Source organism: Saccostrea echinata, unplaced genomic scaffold, assembly GCF_033153115.1.
Source record: "Saccostrea echinata isolate AGI-Se365-2 ecotype Australia unplaced genomic scaffold, CSIRO_AGI_Sech_v1 ptg000012l, whole genome shotgun sequence".
NCBI lineage: Eukaryota > Metazoa > Mollusca > Bivalvia > Ostreida > Ostreidae > Saccostrea > Saccostrea echinata.
Window position 1 is genome coordinate 22,707,083 of NW_026889761.1, and position 13,700 is coordinate 22,720,782.

The window sequence follows — 13,700 nt, forward strand, 5'->3', positions numbered from 1 at the left end:
CAGATCAAAATGAAATTTGGCACACATATATTCATACACATGTTCTATAAATTACAGATGTTAAATAATGTTTTGCTCCGTGTTTGTGACGTCACAATGTGAAAATGACGTCAGTATGTAGGTCACTTGTGACAAAAAATGGTTGACTCAGTCGTACTCGAGCAACGAACGGCTATAAAGTTTAACGTATATCTCGGAAATTCCTTTACAGCAGAATATAATTATTTGTACAAGGTTTATGAAGACAAAAGACTTAACAGAAGTTCAATCATTAATTGGATTGAATGTTTTAGTGAAGGCAGGGAGATAGTTAAAAATGATGTTTGTTTTGTTGCCAAGCGAAAGCAAGCCGGTTAAAAGAAGTCTCTTTAGATGAGCAATTTGTTTTGAAAGATCGCCAAGTTACAGTAAGAAAAATAGTTGAATATCTGAGGAATAATATAATTATTAAATCCCTAAAATATCGTTACTTTAAACTTTAAACACATGAGATATGAAAAAAAAAGAAGGCGTCGATACTTTTTCCACATTGGATAAACGACGCTCCCGAGACAGAGGACTCGGGTTGTGATAGTCACCATGCTAATTCTGGGAAGGAATATTCTTATCCACCCATCCTATTGCCGAGATTTGGCCATTTCTGACAGATGGTCTGTTCTTGTTATAAAAAATTATTTGCATGGTAAGAAATATAGGACTCGGAAAAATCTCTAAGCTTCTGTGAACAGACCGCTACGAAGCGTGTTACGTGACTGCCTGGATCACGTGATTCGCGCATGTGCAGAACAATGACAGATGTGCATTAAAATTGGAGAGGGCTACTTTAAAAAATAATGAACACTGAAACCTCATTTTATTTCTTTTAAGGAAGTAATTCAATTAGTTCGCGAACTTTTTGATCACCCCTCGTATATATATATATATATATATATATATATATATATATATATATATATATATATATATATATATATATATATATATATATATATATATATATATATTATTGAATTATTCATGAAAGTGTTTAAATACCTGAATAGAAATAATGTCGTACATTGGTTAGATTCAAAAGAAAAGAAATTCGACTTCGAGTTTTGAAAATAAATTGAAAATAATAAAAATAAACATTGAATTCTGAAATTGGCAGAAAATGTCTTGAATTATGGCTCTGTGACATTAAAAGAAGTGGTAACATAGCTTGCAATTTACATAATTGTATTTTTAATGGATAGAGGGCACGTTCTAAGTCTATTCCTTTTACAGAGGTAAATGACAGAGTTTGCATGTATGTCCATATTTTTCTTTGTTGTGTTTATTTGATGGAAAATATCGAACGATGATAAAGCAGGATGATTGTATTCTGTTTTTCCTTTAATGAAAAAAATATTCAGTTTAGTGAAAAAGGCACATTACTAAGTAAGAAGCAAAGAGAGTATTCATAGAACTGAATGTCTTGAATACTTTTGATTGAACAATACATCAATAAAACTTACAACAGTTATACAGTTATAATTTGATATAAAAGATTAAATTCTTTAAATCGAATTCCGAAATTTGGAATAAGGAATTAAATTCGTTCAAATGAATTGCTAAAGAATTCAATTCTTTTAATAGAATTCACCATTTATGGCCTATAGAAATATTTATGGATTCGTCATAACAAATTGTCGAATTGGTTTAAACGAATTTAATTCGTTATAACAAATTTAAAAATACATTTAAACATCCTTAATCTCTAATAACAGATTTTTGAATTTGATTAGGTAAATTTAGTCTGTAATAACAATTTTTGATTGCCATAGAACAAATTCAACAAAACTGTTATATCAAATTTAATTCGTTATAATGAATTTAAAAAATGTTAGAACGAATAAAATTCGTTTTAACAAATTCGATAATCCGTTATATAGAATTCTCAAAAAATAAATAATTAAATAGATAAAATAAAATAAATGCAAGCTAAAAGTAAAAAATGATAGGTCCTAAATGGGCTTTCTTAGGTTTTCTTATTGCAGAGCTAGAAAAAAAATGTTTCACATTAAACATTTTTTGAGTGAATACTATGAAACGTGAGTTGCACATTCAAACGGCATTTCACAAAAAAGAAATGTTCTGACTAAAATTTTTAAGTATATTTTAACTGTTCATTATAAAGCAATGTTCTGACTAGAATTTTTTAGAATATTTTAACTGTTCATTATAAAGAAATGGTCTGACTAGAATTTTTAAGAATATTTTAACTGTTCATTATAAAGCAATGTTCTGACTAGATTTTTAAAAAAAAAATATTTTAACTGTTCATTATAAAGCAATGTTCTGACTAGACATTTTTAGAATATTTTAACTGTTCATTATGAAGCAGTGTTCAGACTAGAAATTTTAGAATATTTTAACTGTTCACTATAAAATATTGCTCTGACTGGAATTTTTTGTTTAGAATATCTTAACTGTTCACTATAAAGAAATGTTTTGACTAGAATTTTTTTGAATATTTTAACTGTTCATTATAAAGATATGGTCTGACTAGAATTTTTTTAAAGAATATTTTAACTGTTCACTATAAAGAAATGTTCTGACTAGAATCTTTTAGAATATTTTAACTGTTCACAATAAAGAAATGTTCTAACTAGATTTTTTAAAAATATTTTAAATGTTCACAATAAAGAAATGTTCTAACTAGATTTTTAAAAAATATTTTAACTGTTCACAATAAAGAAATTTTCTGACTGGAATTTTTTAGAATATTTTAAATGTTCATTATCTTCACCTTTTTTCATACATCGAATTAAAAGATTATGCAAAAGTAACTGAGTAACTTTAAAATTCTGAAAACCGTAATATAAGTATCATCCACAGGACAAAAACATTTTTTACCATTCCCTACAGTATTTCTAGATTTAACATTCAGAAGAACAGCCGATCTGATTAAAGGCGACATCCGACCAGATTTATACACAATGGAAACCAGGGTAACAAACAATAGCGGTAGAACAGAAAATATACCTTAATTAGGTACCCCTAGTCTCTGATCAACTAAGAAGAAATTATATGCACATCATACAGTGACAGGCTTCGATGATCAGTCATTTTTACAATATTAAATGGTAAGAACATAATAATAATAATAATAATAATAATAATAACAAAATTAAAATGGTATGAAAAGTCTTAGGTATGAAGCTTTAAAAGACAACGACCCCCCCCCCTCCCCCATACACACACACAAACACACACACGAAATAGGATTTCACGTTTGGGAAAAGAGTTTCTTTTTTTTTTTGGCTCGGCAAGAAATTTCTGGGTTGAAATATTTTTTTTTATTGGGATCCCCTCCTCTCCCCCCTCCGTGGAAAAAAATTCCTTGATCTGCGCCTGGACCCCATCTAACTTTTTCTACATGTATCCGTTAAAAGAGGATGTGACCCTTCATTTGAACAAAACTTTACCAAAAATATTCTGTGTTAATTTTCGTTGTTATGGTCCAGTGGTTCTTGATAAGATAAAAATGAGAAAAATTTACGAGTAGCTTTAGAACAACAACGACGATAATGCTTATATACACCAATATAGCAAACAAAGATGAAGAATTATGAACAGCAAAAGCTTACTTGGGTCTTTGGCTTGGGAGATGAGATACTTATTAAAAATTGAAATTATTTTGTCATTTTTTCTTTTTACAATCGACGGGCCTGCATTTCAAAGAGAGAGAGAGAGAGAGAGAATTTCTAGCTAGGTCTTTGAATAACAGTGAGATCGCTTCAGAAAACCAGGTCCCTAAGAATGTACATGTATATAAAATAGGCAGTGCCTTTCTCTCGGAATTCATCACCTGCTTCTATAAAGCTCCATCCTCACTTGTACTGACGTGTACCTGGTAAAACCAGTAAGAACCACTTTATTTTAAAAAACAAATAATCGTCCTATTATTGGCGCCCATGATATATAAGACTAGGTGTTTAAATAAAACATAATTCAGATATCGACATCCAAGAGAACAACACATTCTTTTTCAGTGGCGGAAACAGGAATCTTGAAAAGGGGGCCCGACCAGTTTTGTGTCGGGGTAGGGGCCCAAAGCCACATTATAAATTGATTTATTAAATCTTGTGTATATTTTGGATACAAAAGGGGGCCATGGGCGGATATAGGATTTGTGAGGGGGGGGGGCGTGGATATCTTCGTTCAGGCATGGGGTCTGGGGGCCGCCTTAAGGCCCCCAGTGGGTCCAGGGCGAAGCCCTGGTGGTGGCCCAGGGCGCGAAGCCCCCGGAAGCTCCTGGGTTTTCGTGAATTTTAAGAGTCAGTAAAACCAGACACAAAAATAGTTGTATTGATTACTTCCTTTACACAAAAGCCTATAAGATATGAATTAAGTTTGTAACTTACAATACTCTAAAGTCTTTGTAGGAATTTCACGTCTGCTTAAGAATAATGTACAAATTTATTAATCATTTGATAATTTTTATTTCAAATTTACTCTTGAGAAAGCAGAAACTTTGTGTATCTCCGAACTTCGTGAATCTCCGAACTTCATGTATGTCAGAAGTCGTTCTGAATCATTATTATTTCAGCAAGGATGCTAGTCAACCTGATATTTGTATGTAACTCTAATGTTATTCCAAAAAGTGTTGTTTTTTTTTTTTTTTAAATTCCATTCACTGACCTACACATGTATCTCCACCGCAGCCAACGAAACAATATAAACAAACACGCTGTAACGTGCAGTTCCCTTTATAGCAGTATGAAATAAACGAAGCACAATGATACACAAAGAATATCTGAATATTGAAAAATTAAATATTGCAACGTTTGTTTTATAAGTATTATACATATATGACAGATACACTGTAGGGTAGGGTGGTGTAATTCCGTCCGATTATTTTTTAATATTTAGATTTGTTCAAGTATGTCACTGCCTATTACATGTATTATGTTCAACATTTATGGATTATTTTTCCTTCGGAATACCTTTTATTGTTCAGATTACATTGTGTTATATTTATTATTCGTCATGATATAAAATAAATGTGTTCGATTTACAAGATATGTGTGTTGGGTAACTTCAATTGCACACGGGGTATTTTCGATCGATGTGCAAATATAAATGAAATTATTCGCGTCATCTCTAATTTAAAAAAATACATATATATTAATCTAAATTATTCTGTTGTAAAATATAAAAGATTGTGAAAAAATGCTGACAAAAAGAAAAAAAAGCAATTTTCAAAATGTACCTAATTTGAAGACATTAAGTGCACCAGGTGCTTAGAGACTATATATAATTTACCGATTTGTCAAGGCATGCTACAAATATATATATATGCGCAGGCATCTAAACCGCATGTACAAACAAAACAGATGATTTTTTCCACGGTTATAGAACTAGTTTCTACGGAGTATTCTTGTACATAATACTTATCCTAATACTTTTTTATACGGATGGTAGTCATGATTTTTTTCTGGTAACAAATAGCATTGCGTCATTTTCATTGGTCGAACTGAGTTACCTGCTGACGCCGTATTCATGCAAAGGGTAACTTCGGCCGATTTCTGTTCAGCTGATTTGCATTTTATTTGTAAAAACTAAATACTATAAATTTAAAAGGTATGAATTTAAGTTGCAAATTTAAACATAGTTGATAAATTTCACGCCAGGAATATCCACTGTGTCTTTCTGTATATACAAGATATTTTTAGAGGTGATAAACTGATAATTTTAAGGTATTTATGAACAGTCGAAATTAACCAGGTGGTCGAAGTTACACTCGTCTGTGACCATCCTAACCTATATCCTGACGTTAAAAAAAGTCTTGTATCTATGTAAGTAAATTACTGCATAGTTACACCATTTGATAAATAAATACATCAATCAGTGGATAGGTTTGTAACGTAGACCTTCTGATTTTAAATTCATTTATTTACCTCACTCGGCACACCTCGGCCGATTCGTACCTCATCTGGATGAAGGTGACGGAATCAGCCGAGGTTTGCCGAATGTTATTTACCTTCGACCAGCCTTTAAATATTGCAGTATTTTTCTTTGCATCATCATAGGAAATTGACAAGTGCTGTCTACCCTTCAAACGAAATCGGGAGACGTTTTCCGCTTTGAATAATTATGAGATAATATTCATAGCCTAGGGAATGCAAGGTTTTCAGACTTGATTTTTAAGAAAACCGATACTTGATCATAAAATAAAATTACCATTTTTTAATTGACCATTAATTATAAAACCAAAGTATGGCATTATTAATATTAGTCATGTCATATTTTTAAAATTTTAGGGGGGGGGGGGGCGTGCGCCTCCAAGCCCCACTTAAATCCGCCAGTGTGGGCAGACACCCTGAACCTCCTCTAAATCTGTCAGTGTTTTCTTTCATTATACGGACTTGCAGAATAAGCGAAATACTCCAGACATTTAATAAAAATCTCAAACCCGATCTAAAACGCGTTGACAAAGTCAAACCAGACGGTTTTAGTTTTTACGGCATTTTTACAGTGATATGAGAAAAGTCGGATAATTGCTGTTAATTTTAAGAAATAAAGTTCGGCATTTTTCAACCTCGTTCGGTATAATATAATTTACAGATAATTTTTTCCGTTAAGGAGGAACACATGGACGAAGGATAAAAAAAAGAGGTATTCTGCATGTACATGTACACATCATTGCTATAAATGTGTACTCGGGATTAAACCCAAAATCCTTCGTTACATTGTATTTGGGTATGATTTTCACATGTTCTCAGGCGGATAATCATTTATTTTTATCTGTCTAAAGACAATAATTTCAGTTAATAGAGAAATGTTTTTATTTCGTCGTTTTTTTCCCATCCTTTTGGTTTACACGTTTGCTTTGTACACAAAAGCGCGTGTTCATATACCGCTGTTTCTACACGCTATCGATGTGATCAGGGAGAACATGATATCCTCCAGCAATTTACTTCTTATGAAAACACTCAATGAAAACATATTAGGTGAAAATATATACACCCATTAGTATCTTAGTACCTTTAAGTTAGTATCGACCTGTTTAATTGCAATGTCACCAACCGTAACGATCGCTGGCCAGGACTTGAATATAATTTATTACCGTTATTAAAACAACTCGTCAGCTGAGTGGACCTATGATTTAAACAGTAAAATAGGGAAATTCCAGAGTTTGAAGTGTATTTATTTTGGGCGCTCTTCCGCATAAACAAATTAAATCGCATTTACGCGTACTTACATGCATGTACCAATAATTTGTGTCCTGGGTAAATTCAATTTATTAGATGAAATAAAACAAATGCATAAGATTAATCTTCGTAAACAACACGTTTTTAAAACAATCTATCTGATATAACTGACGGTATAAAATAACAAAGAAAATAAAGGGTTTGTGTTTGTATTTAATTTGGAATGAGAACAAATCTTAACCTGTCAAATCACTTATAAAACATACTTCGTTTTCCAGACACTAATTGCCATGCGTAATCTTCACATGCACTGACCAAGAGGTCACAAGTTTGAAATGTATGGCTTCTCATTGCGTGAGTTTTGTCAACACATGTCGGAGTAGACTATCTAAGCCAATTGATTCCCAAAGAAAACTGCATAGGAAGGGTTTTTTTTTTTTGGTACACTTTTTAACGGGTAAAATTCATTCGACGCTCGATAGAATTTTCAAATACAAGTGAAATATTGAGGCGGTTAAGTTACATGCGTCCGACCTAGTATTTTGTATGCAATAATATTGTAAGTTAGGAAGAAAATAATACAAACTCAAAAGTACTTAATTTTATTTTCGATTTTCCTGACAATTAAAAATGTGACCTCTACATACAATTATCGTTTTTAATTACATACATCCTGTTTAATGTTCATGAAAGAAATAGCAACTCGTTAAATAATAACATAAGAGAGATAAATAAACTGTTTCTTTAATACGCAAACAAAGTGGTCTTTTCGGCATTCAAAATGCATTGAATTTGAAGTGAATAAGTGAAAGGCAGTTAAGACTAGCTGATTAAAACGAGCGAGTGATAATTAAACAGTAAGACGGAATCATATGAAAGATTCGAAATGATTTTAAAGTAATTTTCCACAAAGCGCAATTATCTCAACAATGCAATGTTTATAAGACTAAATATGCAACTTTCTTGTAATTGAGCGAATAAAATATAAATCGAAATGTACTAGCGACTTAATCAAAGATATGAAATAATCTGAAAGATTCAACATATTTATCCACTCATCACTTAGTTAAAATGTATTTGGAATGGCCATTCTATTTGTTTTGTGTATGACCTTAGGTCGCTGGTTCACACGCCGATTGATCCTCGGTGACCTCCTTTGCCACGCGCTATCGAGGGAGGGGTTACATAATTGTAAACACACGAGGTGAATGTAAAAGGCGTGTACTTAATGGCTGTGAATAGTCTATGTTTAAAGTTTTGTTTTATTTTCTAACTTTATTGTTTGTTTTTATATGAAAAGAAGAAAAGGTTGTCTTTTTTTCCCTGTTTAGTAGACTGGTTTATCCAAATTTGAAAACAAACGAAATAAAAGGGAAAGTTGTCAGTAAATAATTTGGAAATAAAGCACAAAATACTTCAAAAACCTGATTCTAAAGAATATTAGCATCTAATATAGCAAGGTTTATTATTTATAGTAAGTTTATTTTAATTACACGCATGAAGGGCTCTTGTTTACTTGCTGAATGAAAACACTTACCTGTATATGTGTTATGCTTCTAGCTCATTTAGAACACAAGACTCAAACAAAATAACATTTTCTTGAGATCAATAAGATGTTAAATAACAACTTTAATTACGGCAGCTATTTCGAAATATTTACCGTTTTTGAGTTATAAAGCAAAAACTTTAAAGGGCCCCAGATCCCTAATTTTAGGGGCCGGACCCTTTTTAGTGGTCTCAAATGAAAGGCCTTAAAATTGTGCACAACTTTTATTCTACATGTTTTATCAAAATATTTTTAGTTTAGAAGATAAAAAGGAAAATATGTGTAAATTTTCGCTCTTTTTGGCGTTCTAATTTTTGACCCCTCTCTAGCGCCATTTTGAATACAGAAATTGAAAAACAAAAACCGATGTGCACAACTTCAGTGCTTCTATTATTTAAATTCGGTAGAATTTCTACTCCAGCTTCAGTAGTCTCTGAGCCTTTGTCTGGAAATGAAGCCACCTAAATTTTCATTTAAAGGGAGATAACCCAAAAGCGGAAGTGGGTTTTTGAAATGTTTGACAGCATTCTGATAGAATTTTGTAACGTCTTTAAACCCTGCAAATTTGAGCAAAATCCGTTGAGAAATGAGCAAGATATGAGGTCTCAAAGTTGGCGTCTAGGAAAAAAAAAAAAGAATAATAAGAATAATCTTAACCATCAGAATCAGTAGAAGGTCTTCCGCCTGGAGCGGAAGACCTTAATAAATATTAAGATTGTAAGCAATAAGACATTTATTTTGATACCCATCATGAAATATTTTTTTTTTAAAAATCTTAAATGCTTCGTAAAGATTGTAAAATTATTTAGCACACAGTTACCTATAATATTCACGGCATATTTATGAAACTTTACGTATAGATATTACATTCCAATCTTTTAATATTGATTGATTGATTGTATGTTGTTTTACATCCCATTCGAGAATTTTTCACTCATATACAGACGTCACCATATACCGGTGAAGGGCTTCAAATTTAGATCTATACTCGGCACTTAGGGCCATTGAGCAGTGAGGGTTCTTTATCGTGCCAACGCCTACCGTGACACGGGACCTCTGTTTTTAAGGTCTCATCCGAAAGACCCGTGACTTTCACTTCTAGTGCCGAGCACTTGTTGAAGGAACAGTCATTACCTATGTTTACGTCTTAAGTTTGACGCGGCACGGCGAACGAGAATCGAACCCGGGCCTCCCGATCACGAAGCGAACGCCCTACCACTAGGCTACCTTGACCGGTTTTTAAGATTGAAAATAAAAGCTAGTTGATTAGTGTAAATACATGATTTATAATGTAGTCATTTCATCACATCAAATTCCTGTTATATAATATAAAGCAAATATTGAAGTGCATTTTCAATATAATCAACAATCTACAGTCAGAAAATATCAGTTATAGCACAAACTTATGTCTCATACAAATTAGGCAATGATATAGATTGTATAATAAGCAGCTAAGAAAAAGAGCGGGGGTGGTGTAAGGGTTAGGATGTTCATATTGAATCAGATTCATGGACGTAATGCAAATAAATAAATATGTACGTATATTAATGTTTACCCAGCTTAATCTGCAATATTTACACGTATATTTTGTACGAAGCAAAAAAGATATATTAAGCTGTATGCACGACGTATACAATTGAAATATACAGTTGCATGCATTGAACAGACATCCTCCCTCTCTCTCTCTCTCTCTCTCTCTCTCTCTCTCTGTGTGTGTGTGTGTGTGTGTGTGTGTGCAAAATATTTTGCTGTTCTTACTGGTTATCTGTTCATCATTTGTAAAATAATATAAACCTTTCCTTGGGGATGCAGCCAAATACGTGTTCAATTCCTGATCAATATCCCAAAGAATCCTGATCATTTTTGTATTTGAAAAATCGTGTCCGGGCAAGATAACTTTGGGAGTAAATGTGGGTTAGAGAAGCTTGGAATGTAAAGGCTTAACTGATAAAAAAGCAAGTGTCCTTTAAAATACAAATCAGAAAATATTATAATCTTTGCACCCCAAAACTCCAAAAGGGGTGAATGATTATCGATCGATACATGATGACCACGGCTTCTCTTTCAAACTATAAATATGTGTTTTATTAATTGAATAAGGTACTAGTATTAAAAATCAAAGTAAGGCAAAGAAAGTTCAATACAGATTTCAATTCATTTTAACAAATGTTCTCGTAATAGTAGTATTGTAGACCATAACCAAATTGAATATCCCAGTGATTACTAATGTATTAATGTATTCGTTTTATTTATTTTCTTTTATCTTATTCATTAATATTATTTCAATAACTTTATTTTATATCATTTTTTAAATTATTTTTTAAACTTTTATTTATTTATTTATTTATTCATTTGTTTTCAGATTTACGTGCATTTAGAAATAAACGTTTTGACCAGTTTCTTTGTTTAATATACGCAAAAAATATTGATATTTATTATACTTAAATTGGAAACATGGAAGAAAATAATAGATGAATAATTGAAGAAATACAATAATGTTTTGTAAAAAGAAAAATAAATGTAACTAGAACAAAGCTCGTTGCAAACCAACGAGTGGGTCTTCCTTCTTAGCGATTAGCTTGGAAATTGATGAAATAAATGATTTAATTTTAGTTTAATTTCCCTCTAAAGGTCAAATGTTTCTGTTTACATTATGCATTTTTCTAACATTCTTTTCTCCTTTGACCTTTGACCCAAATATCGACCTCCTTTCGGGAACTCTGAATCTGAAGTGATCTTGAGCCTACGTAGTCCAACAGTAGTCTCTCGCAGGTGATTTAAGGCTAGGTATAGGCATTTCTATGCAAATAATCTAATTAATATGCTTAAGGACTATATCTATTATACAGAGAAAGTTAAAACTTATTGTCTAATACATACCTGGTATCAACAACATGAGAAAGCCAGTACACATTATGACGTCATATTATGACGTCATTGTACTTTACTACACAACATCATAATGGAGATCAACAAAAGTGCTTCGGCGCAAAGGCATGCTCTATTTGATTTAACTTAAACAAGGTATATTAAGAAGCAAAATATTCCAAAGTTTGCTGGTATTGCTGCACAAATATCAACGGCTCACTTGTATAATTCTATTTGTAAAGTTTTAAGTTGAATAAGGGTAGAAATGTACAGTCCGGTATAAGTTTTCTCAAATTCCGATCAAATGAAAAAATACCTAGGATTTGTGCAGCGGTTTTATTCATCTATAGAATATTCTTCTTAACATTATAAAATTATTTTATGTTAAAAAAATAGGATAATCCCTTGCGCCAAAGCTGTTTTGTTGATGTGTTTTATTACCGCCAGTAGGTAAGATCAGTGACGTCATAATGTGTACTGGCTATGACATATCGTGGGTACTAAGTATGTATAAGAAAATAAATCAACACTTTCTCTGAATAATAAATATACCTTAAAATTATGCATTTTCATTAGCTCATTTGCATAGAAACGCCTATACCTAGCCTTAACTCACATGCGTCTGCAACATTACTCTGTAAATTGTATACACAACACTAATAATCCCTCATATCTCAACCTTTACGACTTCTGATTTTTAATTTCTAGACTTCTCTCTGAATTAATCTATCATCTTTGAAGCAATTATGTTAGTAAAATGATGAATTACATACTATGTGCTTTGCTACATCAGTGTCAAAAAAAAGTTTTAAAAATATTTACTAGATAGTAGGTAATCCAAATGTGTAACTGATTGATGATTTCCAATGTTTGACAATCAGCAAGTAGAGAATACTCTTATAAGGAATCCACATGGATTATTTCTAGTTTTACCAGGGGGGGGGGGGATCAATATCAGTAAAGATTAAAAAGGCAAAGTCGCAAAACCAAAGTACATGTATCAGTTAGACAGTGTTACTTGTGGATATTTTAACATAACCTCTTTCTTAACCTTTTAAATACAGTTGAACTTCATTATCTCGAATACTGATACATGTATCTCAATTCCAGGATATGTCATAATGAGTTGGTTGTCCAAATCACTTATCATGTTTTTTACCCTTCCTGTTTATCTTGAAGAAACAGATATCTTGAAATTTAGTTTTGGTTCCATTGAGGTTGAGATAACGAGGTTTGAGTGTACATCTTGGGTTCATTTATTAAAATGTTTTACAAGGAAAGAAAAACACACATATATTTAAATTTTGCAACATGTTTAAATAATTTTTACATGCATATTACAAATATGTTCAAGTAAATTTGCTTTTCACCTAAAATATCTGAATCCATTCAAGTTTTTTGCAGTAGATACAGTACAGTATAACATAATGGAACAAGTGAAGACACAGCAAGAAAATTCAAAGAATTCTTGTCTCATTCTTTCGGAGACTTAGTGGTTGACATACAGTTATCTATGGCATATTTAACCTGTCTTGTCCATGTGTCCTGTCTTGTCTGTCTATTGTACAAAAAAATAAATTTTAATAAAAGTTCTGACCAAGACTGAAGTTTTTGAAAACTGCATCAAATTTCAAGATCAAGGTCATGAAGTCAATTTTCATAATACAATCCAAAAGGTAACAAATAATACACATGTGAAAAACCTTTTGGTAATAAATAATGCACATGTGAAAAAACTATCTTCTGGAGCAAAAATTATAGCCAAAATAAAATGTTTCATAAGTAGGTAAAAACTCTTCTTCAAGATCATTAAGTCAAAAAAAAAGGAGTTTTCACATGTAGTTTATGAGAACACCCTAGCTTCTCCCATTCCATATCACCAATATTAAAATTTATTTGAAAAGTAGGTCAAACATCAAGGTCATTGGGTTACAAAAGCATACTCATATCTTGATATCAATATCATGAACAAAGCCCTGCTTTGAAACATCTTTCTAATACATTCCCCTGAAACTTTGATCCCCTTTTGGGGCCCCACCCTACCCCTAGAGGCTATGATTTTAACAAACATTGATTTTCAAATTTGTCAGGAAACTTTCACACAAGTT